We start from the raw sequence: 21,265 nt of genomic DNA, 5'->3' as shown, positions 1-21,265 counted from the left end.
CATTAGAAGGTGGCCAGCGATGTGTGAAAAAGACAACACCGAGCCAAGAACGCAGATTGGGGAGAAACCGATGAGGTGCGAAGGAGGATTTTGCACGGCGTATTCAGGATAGGTCTTACTGAGCGCTCGAGGTTTTAGCAAAGAGTTGTGTGATAAAGTGGCCGACTTCAGTTTTTGCTGCTTGAAAACATTTAAGCCTCAGTGGCCAAATGTTGGTCCTGGGCCTCTCGTCAGCTTGTCCCACATCTGGACAAGCTGAGAAGAAAGCCCAAGGGCTCCCACTTTCACACTGGCGGGAGATTCAGATCACGCAAGCCCGCATTCTGGGCACCTTTACCCAGCTCCACCCACCTGCTCACCACAGTAAAGCTCCCAGCTATGCACCTGTCCTTGCTCTTTCCACTCGGTTTGAGACCTGCTTAAGAGGTTCGCCCTGTTCTGCCATTATGTAAATACACCTTGTTACACTGTCTTGGAGTGTGTGTGTGTGTGTGTGTGTGTGTGTGTGTGTGTGTGTGTGTGTGTGTATGTCATCATTGCTCTCAACATTGAACTACATTTTGGGGCTGCGAGTCCACCCTGTCTTTGCAGGGGTTCTTAACAAGGGGACCGCTAGGGGGCGAAGTACCTGGCACATTCCTGGAACAGTGCAAATTGGCATCCGCCAGAAGTGAGGGGAAACATAACTAGAGAAAGAATCAGATTGTAAATAATGGGGGTGGGGGTTTTAGATCACAAGAAGCTTTATGGCTTTTTAAAAAAATATAGATTTTACTTTGAATGGAATAAACAACCATTGCAGGGCTTTGAGCAAAGGATGGGCATGATTTGCTTTTGTTTATTTACAGTAGCTGAATTGAGATATCATTCACATGCCATAAAATTTAGTATTTTCAGTGCCTACAATTCAATGGCTTTTAGTATATTCATAAACATATGGAATGTCACATGAATTTCCATGTCGTGCTTAGGCAGGGGCCAAGTTCCTCTTCTCTGTGTGTGTTCCGGTTTTAGCAGATGTGCTGCCGCAGCGAGCACCTGAGCTTGACTTGCGAGGTGACCCTCTCGCCGCTGCTGGGTTGTGAATAGCCAGAAGGAGCCAGGCTGCGGAGGAGCAGGGGACCTGGAGGGTGCGCCTGTGAATCCAGTGACAAAGCACGGTGTTTGCAGCTGCGATGGTGAGTAGCAGGGACATGGTAACAATCCATGGGGTTCTGGGTCTTCCAAAGGCAGAGACAACAGGATTTCCTGATGGGTTGGGTGTTGCAAGTGCTGTTTGTTCTGTTCAAAATTAGGACGTCCTAGACAGGAAACGGGAACTGAAAGGGCAGCCAGTTCCCGCCCACAGACACAGAAAAAGGAAGAGCTGTTTTCTGCTTCCAGTGACAGGAGACACCTGATGTGGTGCAGATTTTGTGAAACGAAGGAAGGTCTCCAACTTCCAGGCCCGAAGTCCCTAAACATACATAGAGTCCAGGGGTAGAGCCACTAAATTTCCCTGAGAGAGAGCACCACCAGCCCAAGAACCAAATAGAGACTATGTCCACAGCAGCCACTCAGGACAAAGGGAAGTAACAGACAGACGTCCAAAAACCAGCACATAGTGATGACCAAATAAACGGAAGGCTACACACTGTTTTAGGAATTTGTACTGTGTTACTGCATTGCTGCTGTATTTTGCTTTTCTCTCCTTCTCTGTTGCTCTCTATTTTTCTGTCTCTCCATTCTTCTCTATATTTCTCTCCATTTCTCCCTTTCTATTCCTTCTTGCTGTCTCTCTCTGTATCTGTCTCTCTCCATTTCTCTCTTTCTATCTCTCTCTATATTTCTTCCTGTCTATTCTCTCCCGTCCAGCTTTCTCTCTTTCCCTCTGTGTGTGTATGTGTGTATCTGCTTGTATGTCTCTGTTTCTTTCTCTTTCTATATATATTTCTTTCTCTCTCTTAATTGTTAAAGCACTTCTTTGAAGGCTGTCTAACATTGTCTTGGCTCAGTAAAAAACACAGGAGAGTTTCCACACCACAGTAGGTATTGGTGGGAGGCTCAGAGCTCCTGGATTATCTGTCTGGCCATGGCAGCGCCAGGTTTGCATGGTGCCATATACCCCCAGGAGTTACTGAAATGGTAATGAGGTTGGGAAGTGTAAAAACAAGAAGGAAAATTTGAGGACAACCAAGGTGGACAACCTCCCCACTGCAAGATTTTTTTTTAGAGCTTTTGATTACCAGAGGCCTTATTTTATATCGCAATTAAGAAGACTCGAAAAGTACCTCATCAAACAAGCTTGCATAAATGAAAGCACTGGGGAGCCAACTGGGTACAGTTAATTTTATTTACACTCTCTCTCCACTCTGGCTTTATTTATCGCCAAGCAGCTGGAAGGGTAGAATCCACCGGAGGGTAAATCACTAGTTCTGTGTGAACGGGAATGTCTTTCCAGGACATTGTTCAAAAATAGATCACAAGTGAGATTGACACAATTCAGAGTAGCTTGTTTTCCTCCTTAAATGTCATGGTAATGCGCTCCTGTCTCGACAAAGCCCAGGTTGCACAGCCGTGCACAAAGGCCGGGGTTCTCAAGTTCCTCTGGCTCCTACTTGAGGAAATGCTGTGTTCAAATCCAGAAGGAAAATGCCAGGGTTGAAGTTCAGATGCAAAAAAACACCAATTAGAAAAAACAATCTGCTCAGCCCATTATATCCGGTTTAACAACCATCCTTTATTATTTGGGGACATTAAAACTAAAAGGGTCGTTGATGCTGTTATGGAATATTAGATTTTTAAATCCTCCACACACTCAAGAGTTCATTGCTTCTTGCCAAAACACAGTCATCCTGCACTGAAACAGAGTTGATCTTTGAAGGTTGATGAAATACACAGGACTGGCTGCATTCCACTGGAGAAGATGCCTTATAAGCTGAACAGAACCCAGGGTTTGTCAAAGATGTTATGATATACTGGGGCTGCTGATATAAGAATATATGGAGTAAGAATTGAGACATAAATTATGGATTTTAAAACTTCTTGAATTTTTTTAAGATCTATAGATCACGCATAAAAGTATACTTAAAAGTAAGATAGAGAGAATGACAGCTATCGTCGTTCCAAATCTTCTCAAAAGTAAAGATTCTAACATAAATCTTCTGGGACCACAAGCATTTTCAAATGCACACAAAAACAATTGTAATCAGTTCCCAATAATATGAAAATAAATCGGAGTGAAGATTCCTTGGGAGATGTGTTGAGGGGTTGATAAAGTGTTGATATTCAGATACAATGTGTTGTAGATTTTTTTCCGTATTTGCATTGTGTTGCGTGCTATTTATCAAACATAAATCAATTTCAGTTTCTCTAAGACAAATGTGAAAATTTCTGGCAGCCATTTCTAATAGAAAAGAGATCCCACCTGTCTCCCCTTTCAGAACAGCTTGAATGGACATGCCCGGATCAAAGTAGGATTTTTTTCCCCTTCTTTGAGCTTTGCTTTTTGTGTTGGTTTGTATTTACTTATTTATTTATCTTCTCATTCTGAGGTGACTTTTCTGCTTGGAGGAACTGCTACAAAGGAGTATTTTATCCTAAATTGCATTTAGACTTGGTTTTAAGAAGAACTAATGACATGAGTACTAAACGTTAGAATCGGTACACACTAGTAAGTTATACTCCCATAAAGGTGTTGAATTATGAGTTTTAAGCAGGTTTGATGTGTACCCAAATCTTCAGATTGTTGTATTCATTGTTAGAGCATTTGAGTGTTTCCTTAATAAAAGAGTTTATAACAGAGACAATTTAGTACATATGTTTCTAATTTACTCACACTTAGCTCATTGAAGCCTGATTTTGTAGAAGAAATATCACGTCCAAGAAGACACGGGGAGGCACTTTTCTTGGAAAAAGGAAGTAATGTTCTTTTATTTTATAGTTCACGAATGGACTTCTAAAGATTTGAATGTATTTCAAATGTATGAAATTACAAAGTTCATGCATGTCCTAAATTTGGCCAGTCGTTCTTTTGTTTCTATTAGAATGATGTCACAGTGTGGGACTCAAGGCAGAGAATCAACCAAACCTCTCCACCGAAGAAGCAGAAATTGAACTTCCAGTATTCCTTTCTCTTGCAACTCCCTTAGATTGAAGCCAAATCGCCTGCGCGTAGACATTGTCGATCCATGATGTCATGCTTCCCAGTAATTAAAAAACCAAGTTACAGCCCTGAGCAAATTTAGTAGTTTTTACAATTCATTTTAATGCTTTTTTTCAGAGATTTTATTGTTCTATAGAATCCTATCAACTCTCAGTAAATAGTAGGTTTAACTTTTGGAAGCTCTGTTTTGGAAGCTAAATCACGCATTCCCTTCTGGATTATTGGAGAGAGAACGTGATGTTGAGTTCAAAGGCTTGGAAGCCACAGACCTAGGTGCTTCCCACATTCTCAGCTCTGTGATCTAGTACAGAATATTTTGTCTCTGTGTTTCAGTTGCTTCAACTATAAAATGAGGGGTAAAACTCACTTGTAATTTTGGTGAAATGAAGTAAAAGAGACTATGCCTGCAAAACAAGGAACAGCAGTGGGCATTCCTAGTCCCTCAGCAAATGCCAGTTTCCTTCTTTCTTATTTCATCTCACAAGGAATCTCCCTATAATGAGTTTTGCCAGATAACAAAAACCTACTTTTAATAACATTTCGGGGAGTAACATTTCTATGGCAGCTGAGATTTATCATCTCATTTGAGAATTTAAAGCGTCCAATGGATAGTGAAACTACATTTTGAACTAGAATTTAAGCATATTTAATTAAAGTTTTAATCATACATTATAGACCTTTGGCCTCTCTACAAAAAAGAGGAAAATTGGAGGGCGTCTTGCCACACTCTTCTGTTTCTCTCTCCCTTGCCGTTCCTATTATCACGGCCATTCCCCTAAGCATCGTATGAGTCCTGAGAGCACACAACGGAGGCTAAGTGCTGCTCCAACCGGAGCCACTGCTGGGACGGCCACGGCGTGGTTGTTGAGTCCAGCACAAATAATTTTTTTGAAAGAGACAAGATTGGAAAGGGTGTGTGTGGATGTCCATATGTATGGTAAATTTTAAAACTGTGTTTTCCTAATGCTTCCACGTTTCCACAATAAGGCCGTGTGCACCCTGCCCAGGTGACCAGGCACCTGCCCAGCATGGTGGGGTGCTTCCTGGTATTATCTCCCCTTCTTGCCCTCCCACACTGGGACCTAGTAACACTCAAAAGCATGATAAAACCTCTCAGGCCTTTTCGGTGTTGCACTTCACCTGACCCCCAATAAAGTGACTTACCCACGGGTTCTCCCTCTCCCTGCCTCCCTCTCTGTGTGTGTCTCTCTCTCTTTCTCTGTTTGTCTGTCTCTTTTTCTATGTCTCTCTCTCTGTCTATGTGTCTCTCACTCTCTGTCTCTGTGTGTCTCTCACTCTGTCTGTGTGTCTCTCACTCTGTCTGTGTGTCTCTCACTCTCTGTCTGTGTGTCTCTCACTCTCTGTCTGTGTGTCTCTCACTCTGTCTGTGTGTCTCTCACTCTCTGTCTGTGTGTCTCTCACTCTCTGTCTCTCTGTGTCTATCTCCGTGTCTCTTTGCATCTCTCACTCTCTCTCTCTCTGTCCTCCCTCTCTGTGTCCCTCTCTCAGACACCCTCTTTTCCTCTCCCTGTCTCCCTCTCTGTCTCTGTCTCTCCCTGTCTCTCTCCCGGCCTCACAGGCTTGGTGCCTCCCTACCCTGGGCATTCGTCCTGTCTGGGCCCTGTGAGTGTGTCCTGCCCCATCCCTGTCTCTGGCCTTGAGTGGGGACCCTAGTTCCATGCTCCTCTGAGTGTAACTTCCTGGACTGTGTTGAAGGATCCTTAAAGCCCCCACGTGGGCTCCTCTCCCATCTACCCCACACCATAACTTAACACAGTGTAAAATCCACCCTAGTGTCTACATTCTGGACCCTCTGAACCTAAGGCTTCACTGATATGAGCCATAGTCCTGGTGGACATTGTTCTTGTTGTTCTGAGGAGGCACAGGGAAGTGGTACCCCAGGCACAAACCACAGAACTGGGCTCCCTCATCCTAGATATGAGCTGCTGTCTCCCACTGTCTCTGTCGCTCTCTGAGGGGCCTCCTAAGCTGCTGCCTGGCCCCACTGCTGCAGCACAAACGCCTCCGCTGGGGCCACCTTCCGCCCTGTGTCCCGGTCTTCTGCAGGCCTGTGCTCTGATGGCCACACGCTGCTCTCCACATTTGGAATTACTTCAGATGGGAGATTTTGCTTCTCTTCTCCTCCAGCCTCCAACCTCCATGTACTCAGCCACCGTCTCTCTCTCCATCTCAGAGGACTAAGCTCGGTCCATGCTGCTTGGAGAAGGCAGCATGGCCCAGCCACACAAAGCCTGGCCATGGCTGCACAAACCTCAAAGGGAAATCTGCCTCTTATTAGCTATGTGCCTGCAGGTGACTTACCAGAACATCCTGGCCCACACTTCCTTCTCTGTAGGATGATGAACACGACCTGCCTCCAGCCAAGGGTGGCCATGGACATGACAATTACACATGGTTTAAGATTGTTTCTCACCTGTATGCTTCTGTTCTGCTCTTGGTTCTTATATGTCTACCATTTCCTACTACATAAGTGGCCTTTGTTAAAAATATGTTCTAACTTGCAGCTAATAGTATTCAACCTTATAAATCAATGTGGAAAATCCCAGCTAAGACAGCTGTCTACACAAGCGACCTGGAACAGACCTTGCAAATGCAACATTACATATAGAGACAGTGCTTCCAGTCTGTCCTACTCATGCTCTGGGCAAAAACCCACGTGCCAATTGTTACTCACATGACAGGGACTACCTCTGACAATACTTGGAGGGACTTGTTCCCTCAAACAGGAAAATTGAGAATGATTGAACAGTCAGTAAGCAAATTCCCAATCTCTAGTAGGGCAATTATAAAACTAAGACATTACAGAGGAGCTTGGAAAGTAGTTTTCATTCTCCCTTCAATGTGGAATGGATTATAGTATACTTGGGCAGGAGTAGTTTAAAAAGAATCACCTCTTTGGTCCCATTGATATCTACATTTGTGTGTTCCACGTACATTCCCATGGGTTCCACGTTCCTTTAGACTCCCTTTAGACTACTTGTTCCTTTAGACGCCCTTCCTTTAGACTAGGTTGTGACATCCTATTTGTGTGGAGCTCTATTAGTATTTCTGGGTTTTTGCTTTTTATTTATTTATCTATTTATTTATTGAGATGGAGTCTCGCTCTGTCACCCAGGCTAGAGTGCAATGGTGCACTCTTGGCTCACTGCAACCTCCACCTCCCGGGTTCAAGTGATTCTCCCACCTCAGCCTCCCTAGTAGCTGGGATTACAGGCACCTGTCATCATGCCGGCTAACTTTTATAGAGATGGAATTTCACTATGTTGGCTAGGCTGGTCTTGAACCCCTGACCTTGAGTGATCTGCCTGCCTCAGCCTCCCAAACTGCTGGGATTACAGGCATGAGCCACCGCGCCCAGCCAGCTTCTTAAATTTTTAAGAGCAGTTTCAACCCATTCTTTCACAATAGTAAATTGGAATGAGAGACATTAATCAATTTTTTTTCTGCCAGTCATCTTGTTTACTCATTACCTTCTCTTCTTTCCTCTTACGCTTTGTCTCTGTAAGAATTCTTTTCTTCCGTCTTCTTGCTCACAGCTTCTGTTTAGCTACAGCAGTGATGAGGGGATAGGTGAAGAACTGAAATGGCAGATTCCAGTTTTTATTATTGCTGTTTCTCAATTATCACAACAACTAAACGAAACAACAAAATCACATAAATTGTTTAGAACAGGAGTTCTCAACCTCAGCACCATTGACACCGTGGGCAGGATCATTCTTTGTTGAGAGGGGGCTATCTTGTGCCTTGGAGGATGTTTAACAGCATCCCAGGCCTCCCCCAACCAGATGCCTGTAACAAGCCCTCAACCATCATGAAAGTCAAAAAGTCTCCAGGCATTGCCAAATGTACCCTGTAGGGGCAAAATCAGCCTCAGTTGAGACCCACTGGTTTAGAATCAGTATCTTTTCATAAAGCAATGATATTCAGCAAAGGCATTTTCAGATGGAGTTACTTGAACTGCTAGGTATTAAACAGTATCTAAAATAATTTATTACAACAGTAACTACAATAAGAGCTCCCCTATTTGGGGTACTTACAATGCACAAGACAACATCTTGAATTCTGCACATTTATAATCTAATTTCACCCCTAAATGACACTGAATACCTCTATGAGGCTTGCATAAACCTAGGCATAATGCACAAACACATTTAGAGTCTCCATTTCTGTTGCCTCATGGTCACACTGGTATTCATTGACATAGCCTCAACTTTCCTCACAGTATTCAGCATCAATTGTTTCACTTTTAAATACTTTTAACTACTGATTTATAGTAGAGTGGATAGTCATTAAAACATCGTTACCTGAAATTTCCTTCCTTAAAAATAATCTTGTTGTTTTATTTTTCTGTATCCTTCTCAGTGCTGGAAAACATATTTTTGTTTGTTTGTTTTTGAGACAAAGTCTCACTCTGTTGCCCAGGTTGGAGTGTAGTGGCATCATCTTGGCTCACTGCAACCTCTGCCTCCCGGGTTCAAGCGACTCTCATGTGTTGGCCTGCTGAGTAACTGGGATTACTGGCACCTGCCACCACACCTGACTAATATTTGTAATTTTAGTAGAGACAGGGTTTCACCATGTTGATCAGGCTGGTCTCGAACTCCCGACTTCAGGTGATACACCTGCCTCAGTGTCCCAGAGTGCTGGGATTACAGGCATGAGCCACTGCACCCAACCTGGGCAACACATTTAGTTGATTCTCTTTTCAGTGTTCTAAAGTGATCATATTGTGTATATAAGAGCATCCTGACCATGTAAACTGTCACTTTGGGAGTAAAGCGACTATGAGGGTTGCCTTGGTCTATGGAATCATTAGTAGAAAGATACTTCTTCATTATACAAGTTTTCTTCTTCACTGATGAAAACTGAATTTTAGAATTCATTGCAGGATTGTCGAAGAAAGAAATGCACAATGTATACAATTCCTGTTTTATATGTCATGTGGCTCATTCTACATGCAATAAAATATATTTTTATTTTCATTAAAAAAATCACATTTATCTAAAATCATTCCTCCAGAATTGGGTCATGTTACAAAAAATGTTGTGAGTGACTTGTCCAGCTAAGAGTGGGAAACTCGTAATTCATTGTCAAGCCACTGATACACTGGTGGAAGCTGAAATTAAAACTGTCTGAAGACAGATTGACACTCAAGGCCAAGTCTCTACCATTGCCTGCAATTGATGATAGAATTTAACTGGACAGGCTCATCTGGACATGTTGAAAAATTATTTCATATCCTGAACTCAAATGATTAATAAGTATTTTATTCCTTTCAATAAATCACCGACATATTGAAGGTATATGAACAGGCTTTTCTATGTCCAAAGTGCATCAATAAAGAATTTTCTGTATGTTAAGAAAAAAGTGGCTCACAAGTTGTAAATGTTAAACATGCCACTGAATTCCTAAAGGAAGATACAAGAGCTGTCTTCTCCATCAAAGCTACTGGACTTCCTTGTGTTGTAATAATCATGATAATTAGGACCTATTTCCAGTGTGTTGTGCCTATCTGCCTTCTCAGTCACTGTCTAGAAAGATATAAAACTTTTGAATAAACAATAAATATTTTCAACCATGGGTTTCATGAACCAATTAAAACTGTACCCAAAGCCAGTAATATACATAGCAGTTTCTGGCCTTACATTTTACAAGGAAGAATAAAGAGTACCATAGACATATTTCTGCTTTGAGTGTGACACGCACTGGACAGGGTTGCACCATTCATTTCCCAAAGCAACCTCAAGTGAAGGACTTGATAATATAATAAACAATATTAAACAAGAAAGTTATTTTAAAGAAAGAACAAACTTCACAGAGATTATGGATGTTCCTATAAGCACATGGACGTTCCTCTGCACAAACACAATTTGTAATGACTATTGGTCAATAATTCAATATTAAATTGAAGAAGTAATATTTAATAATGTGTAATAAATTGCATATTTTAACCATCTTCTGTATATCAGATATTTTGCTGAACACTTAGAGATAAGACAGCCATAATATCTCATCACTCGTGGGATCTTCATTTGCCTTAATAGATAACCAAAATATTGGATTTTTTACCATCCTCTAACATAAAATAGATAAGACAAAGGATAAAACCTAGTCATCATTAAATGTATTGAGACAATAGTGCAAAAGTTCTGTCACGTATTCATTTAATAAAAACAATTGCAGGCCTGGCGCGGTGGCTCAAGCCTGTAATCCCAGCACTTTGGGAGGCCGAGGCGGGTGGATCACGAGGTCAGGAGATCGAGACCATCCTGGCTAACATGGTGAAACCCCGTCTCTACTAAAAATACAAAAAATTAGCCGGGCGTGGTGGCGGGCGTCTGTAGTCCCAGCTCCTCGGAGGCTGAGGCGGGAGAATGGCGTGAACCCGGGAGGCAGAGCTTGCAGTGAGCCGAGATCGCACCACTGCACTCCAGCCTGGGCGACACAGCAAGACTCCGTCTAAAAAAAAAAAAAAAAAAAAAAAACAATTGCAAAGCTTCCAAAACTATCTACGTACTCTTTGCTGCGGCTGTCACTAGGTTTAGAATGTTAAAGAAATCAGACAAGTTCTTCTTTGCTCTCATGGATTATCTATTCTATATTGAGAAGACAAACCTGAATATGCACACAAGTGTGCAGGATGATCAGCGTGTGACATCGTGATAGTGCAGACAGAGTCTCAGCTGGGCATCGCTTGGCAGCTGTTTTATGTGGCACAGGTAAGAGATGAGAGCTGTTAGGTTTTGCATTTGCTAAACACAAACACAAAACCTGGTGGAACGCAAACTAAAAATCAAAAATTGCCTGCCAATCCTGCATTCCATTACAATTTAAAAATAAAACACTGGCTAGACTGGCACACAGTAATGAAGATAAGTTATCAACAGAGGTCTGTGTTTGTTGGCCAACTGCTTGGGCCACATCCTCTCCATTGTAATTAGTCTCACCAGAAGCACGTAAACCTGGGCCTGTCCTTTGGCCTTCCCCTAAGGCTCATTACCAGACCTGAGAGGTGCCATCTAAGAGAAAAAGAGTTCACAGGTCCAATGACCGTAGTGCTCAGATTACAACCGTGACCAAATGACAACAAATGAAGCAACATATAACATGTAAACCTGAATTGTTGTAATTGACAAGAATTTTAAAATTAAAACAAAATCTTTAAAAGGATAAAGGAGGATTTTTTTAATCTGAAAAAGAAACAAGAAATAATAATCCATCAAATAGAACTATTAAGTATAATGTGTAGTAGTTGAAATGAAATAAACAAACACTGAAGAAAAACAAGTAAGACGAGCACAGCTGAAGAATGATGGAGTAGAAAGATTCAACTGAGGAATCCTCGGATAAAACAGCAGAAAAGGGTAAACATTGACATGCAGAAACATCCACATCTGGATAACAGGAGTCCTATAAAACAAGAGAAACTAAAAGAGAAGAGGACATATTTAAAGGAAGCATGATGAAAAGTTTTATGTTTTACAACAGCGGTGTTCAAACTTGAAACAAGGTGCCCACATCACTTAGAGGCAGGTGGGACTGCCAGGCCTAGAGATTCTCACTCAGTGGATCTGGTGTGGGGAAGGAGAGTGTGATTACAACAAAGCTGAAGATGCTAGAGACCAACTTTGAAAACCACTGTTTGAAAGAAAAAAGGAAGTCATTTGATTAAATGTAGTACAGAGAATTGAAAAAACTGCACATGTAAACTTTCTAATAAAGTGAGGAATATGTGCTGCAAGGATCATTTAAATGCACTCGAAGATACAGAGCAGACTGCCTGCAAAGGGAAAAGTCATGTTGATATCACTAGATGCAAGAAAACAATTAAGTCGTATTTTAAAATTAACTTGGAAAATGTAAAATTTTGAATCTGTAATGTTTTAGCTAACCAAATTGTTATGTAAAATAAAGCCAGAGCACTTATGTTCTCAGCCATACCTTTGAAATATCACTTTTTAAAATCAATTTGAGAAACATTTTCGAAGACATTTTCAAATAAAAGGAAAAATAAATTTATAAGAATTTAGCCAAAAAAATACAAAAAATAAGATTAATTAAATTTATTAAAATCTATCTTTTTGTCTAAAGAAGAGGTAGATTAAAAAAATGTATTTACAACACCTGCAATGGTTAAATTTATGTCAGCTTGACTGGGCTTTGGTGCCCAGTTGTTTGGATAAACACTAGACTAGATATTGCTGTGAAGGTTTTTGTTTTTGTTTTTTAAATGTGATTAACATTTATAATCAGTAGGCAAAGTAAAGCAACTTAGCCTTCATAATGTGGTTGTGACTTACGAAGTCAGTTTAAGGACTTAAGAATGATAATTGAGATTTCCTAAAGGAGGAATTCTGTCTCAAGATTGCATCATTGAAAGCCTGTCTGAGTTTCCATCCTGCCTGGCCTGCCCTGCAGAATTTAGGACTCAAGAAGGCAACATCAACTCTTGCCTAAATTTCCAGCCTACCAAGCTATAGACTTCATAGCCAATTCCCTTAAACAAATGGCAAATCTCTATCATCTGTCTATTATCTATCTATCTATCTATCTATCTATCTATCTATCTATCTATCTGCTTAGCTACCTACCTATGCGAAGGGACCTAGCAATTCTGAAGGAGTTAGAAAAAGAAACCTAGGTATAGCCACGTGGTATGGGATTATGTGTGTGTGGATGAAATAAATTTGACATGAGAACACACTAGCGTATTTGTAATGAAGGAAAAATATACATAACAATATATCTCCAAAATTCTAAGGATATGTAAGCCTCAATATAGTTTTTATGTTAAAGGTAAACAAGAATAAAAATAGGTCCTATGACTTTTAAACTAAAGGAAAAAGATGTATCCAATACAAAGTTAAAAAGAAGACAGAATAAGAAAGAACATCCAATGCAAAATATAAAGTAGGTGAGAAACATGTGTCTCAATATAACAACGAAAAATCAGGTTTGATTTTTAAAATCCACCAATATTTGACATAATGGAGGCAAACAAGTAACACTGAAAGCTAAAGAACAAAAAATATTACATATGGGTAAAAAAATAGATCCAAAGACATAATCACTTTAAACTTCAATACATGTACCAATATTTACAAGACCTGAGAGACTCATAGAAAAAGGCAGAAAAATAACAAATGTAATTTATGATACTCTTCCCTTAAAAGCTTATAGATTAAGAAGACAAAAATAAGCAAAAATGTAGAATATATACATAACATAATTTATAAACTTGAACTATTGTGACTGTATAAATAGGCATATATGTAAAATTCTAGAGGTCACAAATAAAAAAAGTTTCCGTACATTTATAAAAACTAGTCATGTAATAACCACAAAGCAACTTTCCAAAAAACTCCAATAAGTCAGTAACATGACTCAGTTTTAAATAAAAGGTAGCTTAAACATTTTCAAATGACTCAAAAAAAACAATGTTATTAAATTACCATTGGATTCAAAGGAAATCAAAAGAAAAATTATAGCATATTTAATATGGACTAATAATTAAACACTATGTGTCCAAATATAAGTGAAAGTAGAAGTAAAGTTAAGCTGATACCTCTAAATGTATTTTATCAGGACTCAAAAACTCATCTTTTCAGAAAAAGAGAGGATATATCAATAAATGAAGCAAATAGTGGAAAAAGAGAAATAACATCAAAAACAAAATTGGAAACAATGAAAATAAAATAATACAACAATATATTTAACACAGCAATTACATAGATAAACATTTTAATATATGTAGGTAAAAATTGTTTAGGAAGACATTGAAGCTTGCATAAACTAATAAAAGTATACATACATTGATATGCTAATCAAAACATTACTTCTCCCCAAAGCCTCAGAATCCCACGTTACTTTGAAACAATCCCAAAATTAGAGAAAAACTGAAAGGATACCAAAAAAAGTCCTTTTTCTACCCTGAACCATCTGCGATAAAGTTGTCAGCTGGGAGCCCATCACCACCAAATACTTTAGTATCTTTTTCCTACAAGCAAGGGCATCCTCCTAGATAACCTCACTACTCATAATCCTCAAAGTCAGGAAGTCAGCATTGACGCATTACTGTACCTAACCCTCAGGCCCAATTTCTCCAATTGTTTCAATGTTTATCATAGTAAAAGGAGCCAGCTCAGAATCACAGGTTGATTTTAGTTAATCATTTCTCTTTAGGCTTCTTTGGTCTGGACGAGTTCCTCATACTTCCCTTGATTTTCTTGATTTTGATGATCTGAAGTTGACTGCAGGATGACAGTTCTCCAGGGTTTCTTTGGTTACTGCATATCTTGCAAGGAAAGACACTGACTACTTTTGTTCCAGACTATCATTTTAAAGATGATTGTTTAGCAAATAGTTTTGGAAGATAAATAGAGTTTCTCCTTCGGGACATACTTACTGCCCATTGTATTGCAATTCCTTTTGCATCAACCTAATGAAAGATTCAGGTTCCCTGAGCTCTGGGTTCCTCTACGGTAACGCAACCTGCTGCATGACCAGGTGTTACTGGTCTTGTTTGTACTGCTTTATGGGAAATGATATTAGGAAACCAACGCAAAAACTGGTTCTCTTACTCCTGTGACTGCTGTGTGTAATGAAGTCTTTGTCTCTGGCCTAGGAGTCCTAACGTCTTCTGCCGGCATCCATCACATTGTAGCAAGCTAAAATTTTAGCTTTTAAGCAGAGTTAAATCTCAGACCCTCACAGTTCTTAGAACTCAGAGGCCAATTCTTTGGTAGGGCATCCCTCGATTTGATTTTGACAGGTATTTTCTCACGATTAGATTTAGGAAATCCCTTAATTTGGTTACATATCATAAAACTGTCATATGCAAAACTTCTGACGTATTTCTTTATGACTAGAAACTAGACAAAAATGTTCACAATCACTTCTGCTATGCTGGAAAGAAAGAATTACAATAGTTATTCTTTGTGGATGATCATATCATCCACAAAGCCAAAAAATCAATTATTAATATTAGAATAAACACAATAGTTTATCAAGGTCACTTTACAATGACCAATTTACAAAAACTAATAATATTTATCTTCACTAACAATACAAAATTAGAAAATAAAATAATACACAAGGTATTTGCATTCATGGTAAAAACTAATATTTTTAAAGAATTGACTAAAGAAAGAAGTCAAAAACCTCCCTGGGGAAAAATCCTTTATGTATTAAAGGAACTTATAGATTTGAATAGATGGAGAAACATTCAATGATTCATTACTATTTTTAGTTTCTAAGTATTATCAAATGATGATTAGCCACGTACTAGAAGGCCAGTTCCATGTAGGCCTATTAAATCGTTAGGTGTTTGTTTTTTTTTTTTTTTTTTTAGGAAAAAAAAAATAGTATACATGAATATTTATTCTTTTTACCCATCTCTAGATTTTTGTGTGTGTGTCTTTTCCTGTTTCAGTGTAGTGATCCAGAGTAACCACCATTGCCAACTCTAACAAATTAACAGCATCTGAAACACAACTGCCCATGGCTCTGAGTGAGTACAGTGTGAAAAAAGTTTCTGTCAATATCAGTTTGTAAATCAGAGTTATAATGGGATGTCCACCCACTTTATAGTCGAGTTAATAAGAGAGTCAGAGAGGGGAGGAAGAGGAAAACATGTGATGGTGGCACCCTAGGGTGATGCCAGTGGTTATTTAGCTTGTAACTAAACGTCATCTGCCCCACTATTTCACCCAGCTTCTCCTCATCAGAGGGTGCAGGAGTGGGCACCACAGCATACGTGTGTAGTTGACCATTCCACATTGCCATTTCTCCCTGCTGGTGCACTCCTGCTGCTGTTAACAGTGGAGGGAGAGCTAGCCTAATGAATTATGACGGGAACATCGCTATGGTTTAGAATTCCCTATAGGAAACACTGTCGTGATTTTGAGGGGATAGAATTAAAAATTAATATTTTAAACATATTAAATCCATATACTTTGACATTTAATATTTTTATTATTAATTTTAAAATACATAAAGCTTCAGTCAAATTATGTTTAATTATTTATTTTGATATTCATGGAGAGAAAATTTGTGGTAAAGCACTACTCTACACTGAAATGCTTTATTTAAAGTTATTGAATGCTTCTAAGCAAGGTAGTTTAGAGAATTTTGAACTATCTATGCAGTGGTTTTTTAAGATTCCTAGAAAAGAATTATGCTAAATAACAGGCTTTTTGAGCACTGATAATGATACCAAGTTACTTATTCAAATGTGTCTTTCTGCCAAGACCAAGATCCTTTAGAGCAGATTCTTAAATGCAGCATCTTGGTTACCTTTGCTGACTTATTTTTTAATTTCTTTATGTTTATCTTTGTTTACTTACACCTAGTAGGTGCTCAATAGACTTTGTCAAAACAAAATGACACCTTGTGGTTGACCAGCGTCTCATTACCTGGCAGCTTGCCCTGGAGAAAAATAGAGCAGTTGGTTTAAATCTAGACGCTCTGAGAATTAGCTAAGTGATTTACCTCTGCCAAGTAGGAACTATAAATACTATCAGACTAAAAGCACCCATTGCATACCTATTGTGTACTGAGCATCATTCGATTGGCACACCTACTCAATAATTGTGAACAGATGGAATTAGCACATGGAAAAGAGCATGTGTTTTTCCCTGTCCATCCACACATACCAACCTAGAAAAATAGAATTCTCCATCATGGTATTTTTTTTTTTCTAACAAGGACATCGTCAAATGTATTAGTCAAACTTGGAGTCCCTCCAACACTAAAGCTTACTTCTAAATTTAGAACTAATGAGTTCTCTGTGTGTACCAAAGTAGGAAGCATATATTCTCTCCGTTAGCACTGAGGCCTTTTAGTCGACATAACTCTATTGCCAAAGAGAATATAAATGTTTCTTGTTTAGTGTTACTGGCTTGCAAAACTCAGTCATTGGGAAAAACTGAACATTAGGGAAGAATGATAGGTTTGTAGAGAACATTCACTTCAGAGAATGATAGAACCCTCCATTTAACAGGTCTTTAAAAGATCCCCCAGCCCAGTGCTTCCTAACAGCTAGAATTCCTTTTAAAATTACTCTCAGGGTGATGGCCAGTGCTCTACCTGCCTGCAGCACCAAAGCATCTCCATCCACATCTGAGTTGCTTCAATGGAACATCCCCCTGGCACAAAACCAAACTCGTTTTTGCTATTGCCTCCCTAGTGATTTCTGAGTTTACTTTTTGGGACACACAGACTGAGGACTCTTCCCGACAACACTTTCTTCCTGCTTGATGACAAACAACTACCGCATGTTCCCTTCAGGTTTCTCTTCTCCATGCCCAAAACTTGTATTTCTTTTTGTATTTCTTTTCTTTTCTTTTTCCTTTTTTTTTTTTTTTTTTTTTGAGACGGAGTCTCGCTCTGTTGCCCGGGCTGGAGTGCAGAGGCCAGATCTCAGCTCACTGCAAGCTCCGCCTCCCAGGTTCACGCCATTCTCCTGCCTCAGCCTCCCGAGTAGCTGGGACTACAGGCGCTGCCACCTCGCCCGGCTAAGTTTTGTATTTTTAGTAGAGACGGGGTTTCACTGTGTTAGCCAGGGTGGTCTCGATCTGCTGACCTCGTGATCCGCCCGTCTCGGCCTCCCAAAGTGCTGGGATTACAGGCTTGAGACACCGCACCCGGCCCAAAACTTGTATTTCTTAACCCTTCCTCAGTGTCTCAATTTCCAGCTGCTTCATCCTTCTGGCCACATTCTTGTCATGCTCCCAATAATACAACTTATGAAAGATGGATATCATGACATTTAAAAGAAGTTAAGTGTGGCAGAAATACAAAAAATGAATTATTAGGGAAGGTACTCAGGTCACAGCTACTTGTGACAGCAGAAATGAGGGATTTTTAAAATCACACTTGAGAGTAAATCCATGACGATTTTACTTACAGAATAAAAGGAAGTAATAATGTTCGAGAACTGGGAAATGAAAGACCCCAAAACACCTTCGAGACCTACTTTGGGAGGTTAGTGGAAAATTATACTATTAATTGTAAACCAGAATATAAAGAATAGGGTCAATTTACCCGTAGGAAGAAAGACATACTTCATTGAATGTGTTCTGTTAAATGCTTATAAAATTCCTGGGTAGATGATTCTGTAGAATAGTTAACATATCTATACCTTGGTTATATAGGAGAGCATCTGTAACCTGGTGTTGTCTCCCAAGCCAAGCCCCGCAGCCGTGTTTAAGGAATTTAGGGTGCTGAAATGTAACTGAATTCTTCTTTTCACAAATGTCTGCTCTTTTCTGTTGAATCACAATCACAGACACCATCATCCAGTTAACCTTTCAAGTGATAAAACTGGTACTTTTCCGTGACTTATCTTTGTTAAAAAGAATTCAATCAGTTGCCAGATTTCCTCAATCTCAAAAATGTCTATCAAATCTTATGCTTTGCTGCATTTGAACACCACTGCATTAGCTCTTCCTCTAGCCAACAGTCTTTAGTGTCTCGTGTTGGTCCGTGGTTTCCTACCTGCCCCCTTGACAGGTTTCCCAGTGGGGATGGATCCCAGCCTGGATAGTCCTGCAAGAGCACAGAGCTGAATGCTCAATAATTTTGTAAGCCGGTGAAACAGGTGCTAGCTTGAAACTGACCGTAAGAAGGGACAACACACTGTGGAGCCTACTTGAGGGTGGAGGGTGGGAGGAGGGAAAGGAGCAGAAAAAAATAACTAACGGGTCCTAGACTTAGTACCTGATGAAATAATCTGTACATCAATCCCCTGTGACATCAGTTTACCTATGTAACAAACCTGCATATGTGTCCCTGAGTCTAAAATAAAAGTTAAAAAAAGGGCCAGGCACCATGGCTCGTGCCTGTAATCCCAGCACTTTGGGAGGCCAAGGCGGGCGGATCTCCTCAGGTCAGGAGTTCAAGACCAGCCTGACAAACATGGAGAAACTCCGAGTTTACTAAAAGTACAAAATTAGCCGAGCATGGTGGTGCAGGCCTGTAGTCCCAGCTACTTGGGAGGCTGAGGCAGGAGAATCACTTGAACCCGGGAGGCGGAGGTTTGCAGTAAGCTGAGATTGTGCCATTGCACTCCAGCCTGGGCAATAAGAGTGAAACTTCATCTCAAAAAAAAAAGCAAAAAAAAGCAAATAAAAGCTAAAAAAAGAAAATGTGGTACATATGCACAATGGAGTACTATTCAGCCATAAAAAGAATGAGATTGAGTCATCTGCAACAACACAGGTGGAACTGGAGATCATTATGTTAAGTGACATAAGCCCAGCACAGAAAGATGAATATCACATGTTCTCACTTATATGTGGGAGCTAAAAATCAAAACAATTGAACTCATGGACATAGAGAGTAGAAGGATGGTAACTGGATTATTCACAACTCAATGAATGAATGCTTGAGGGGGTAGATACTCCGTGCTTCATGATGTGCTTATTTCACATTGTATGCCTGTATGAAAGCATGCTATGTACTCTGTAAATACCCTACTATGTACCCACAAAAGTTAAAGATGTAAAAAAAGAAAGACACTGACCATAGCTGGAGTATTCACAGCATGAAATCTATAAACACTACAAATTAGGACTTTTTTTTCTTTTATTACAATACAACTGATCTTGCCCTTCCAGTCCAACTACCCCCTAGGTGTCAGGATTATCTTCCTAAAAAGCAAAGACAGTAATGCCAGTATCCACTATCAAAATGGGAAATGGGAAATGCTATTTTTATCAGTGTAAGGTCATGACTGAAATACTGGTGAGCAAAGAAGTCTGATCATATCATATATCACATATATCATATATGATATATTTCACATATCACATGTATATCATATAGATATACATATCAAATATATATATATATATATATAGAGAGAGAGAGAGAGAGAGAGACAGAAAGAGTTTTGCCCTTGTTGCCCAGGTTGGAATGTAGTGGCATGATTTTGGCTCACTGCAACCCCTGCCTCCAGGGTTCAAGCGATTCTCCTGCCTCAGCCTCCTGAGTAGCTGGAATTACAGGCCATGCCTGGCTAATTTTTGTATTTGTAGTAGAGACGGGGTTTCCTCATTTTGGCCGGGCTGGTCTTGAACTCCTGACCTCAGGTGATCCACCCGCCTCGGCCTCCCGAAGTGCTGAGATTACAGGTGTGAGTGACAGAGCCAAGCCTGATTTAAATATATTTATAATCAGAGCACTCCACATGCTCACACATGTTCTTCATTGTAGGACTTCAAATGGTGGCAAATTCTTGTCTTGGTAAAGCAGACAGTGGGTTGAGCTGCAGGGATGGTGGAAGTCCTTCTGCTCAGGCGTCCCATTCAATAGCCTCTTTACGCCTGATTCGGAATCTTTATTAAATGTTTCCATGTGCACTGTGTCTTATTTATCCATTCGTGTCTCATAAGGTTGACATATAGAGAAGATGGTGATTCCTAATCTCAAGGTAGAATTCTTTCATCCATGTATTCTCCAAAGACAATTTGTTTTTCCAAAGTGGAAATCTGTATTATATTCTGTTTCAGAGGAGGTGAAAAGATCTCTGGCAAATTGATTTGCTGAAAATCAGTTGAAATCGATTTTTCAAAGTTGCAAGGCCAATTCTGGTGTTTCTGAGATGAAGACAGGGTTCCCTGACACTGTGTGCCTCTGTCCAGTTTTCTTCACCTGACTACATGCCCCAGGTAATTAATTAAATCTCCCAGAGTTCTTTGTGCAGCCAGGCAATTTCTGTTTGAACTCTCAGCTAGTTTTAACTATTGCCCCGTCATTAACTTTACTTATAAATGCGTAATTTATTAAAAATTCCTATTACAATTTGGTCTGGTCTGCTCAAAATGTCTTTCTGCTACCCTCTCCCAGCCCAACCAGTTAATTTTTGTTTGTTCTCTATTTAAAATAAATTTCTGAATTGCTCTTATAGCTCATAATTACACCAGCACCATTGCATTTGGTCTATCATCATTCACATATTTCACTGCTTTCAGAACCCTGCTGGTTTCCTCTTCCTCTTGTCCAATGAAATATAGGCTTCAACATCTTGTTAAAGTGAAAATGATTGTATGAGAAGCTGGCATGAGGGAGAGGTGTCTGCATTACTCTGCACACTACAGT

The 21,265-nt window shown here is 39.8% G+C and overlaps 1 long non-coding RNA gene and 1 other non-coding gene across 3 annotated transcripts; one reads left to right on the top strand and one right to left on the bottom strand.

The window, feature by feature from the left end:
• The first annotated feature begins 901 nt into the window (after positions 1 to 901).
• LOC144330992 (uncharacterized) lies at positions 902 to 20,993 on the top strand. 2 transcript variants are annotated; one of them, XR_013397782.1, is made up of 3 exons: positions 902 to 1,178; positions 18,074 to 18,148; positions 20,677 to 20,993. It is a non-coding gene; the product is annotated as an uncharacterized LOC144330992 (long non-coding RNA). The 2 variants fall into 2 exon arrangements; XR_013397781.1 differs by lacking the exons at positions 18,074 to 18,148; positions 20,677 to 20,993 and adding an exon at positions 4,026 to 4,221.
• On the bottom strand, positions 931 to 1,038 carry LOC114670190 (U6 spliceosomal RNA). Its single transcript, XR_003719674.2, has one exon. It is a non-coding gene; the product is annotated as a U6 spliceosomal RNA (small nuclear RNA).
• Positions 20,994 to 21,265: the final 272 nt, after the last annotated feature.

Source organism: Macaca mulatta, chromosome 9 (genome assembly GCF_049350105.2).
Source record: "Macaca mulatta isolate MMU2019108-1 chromosome 9, T2T-MMU8v2.0, whole genome shotgun sequence".
Classification (NCBI taxonomy): domain Eukaryota; kingdom Metazoa; phylum Chordata; class Mammalia; order Primates; family Cercopithecidae; genus Macaca; species Macaca mulatta.
The sequence above is the reverse complement of the archived record's forward strand: the minus strand, read 5'-3'. Positions and strand labels throughout refer to the sequence as shown.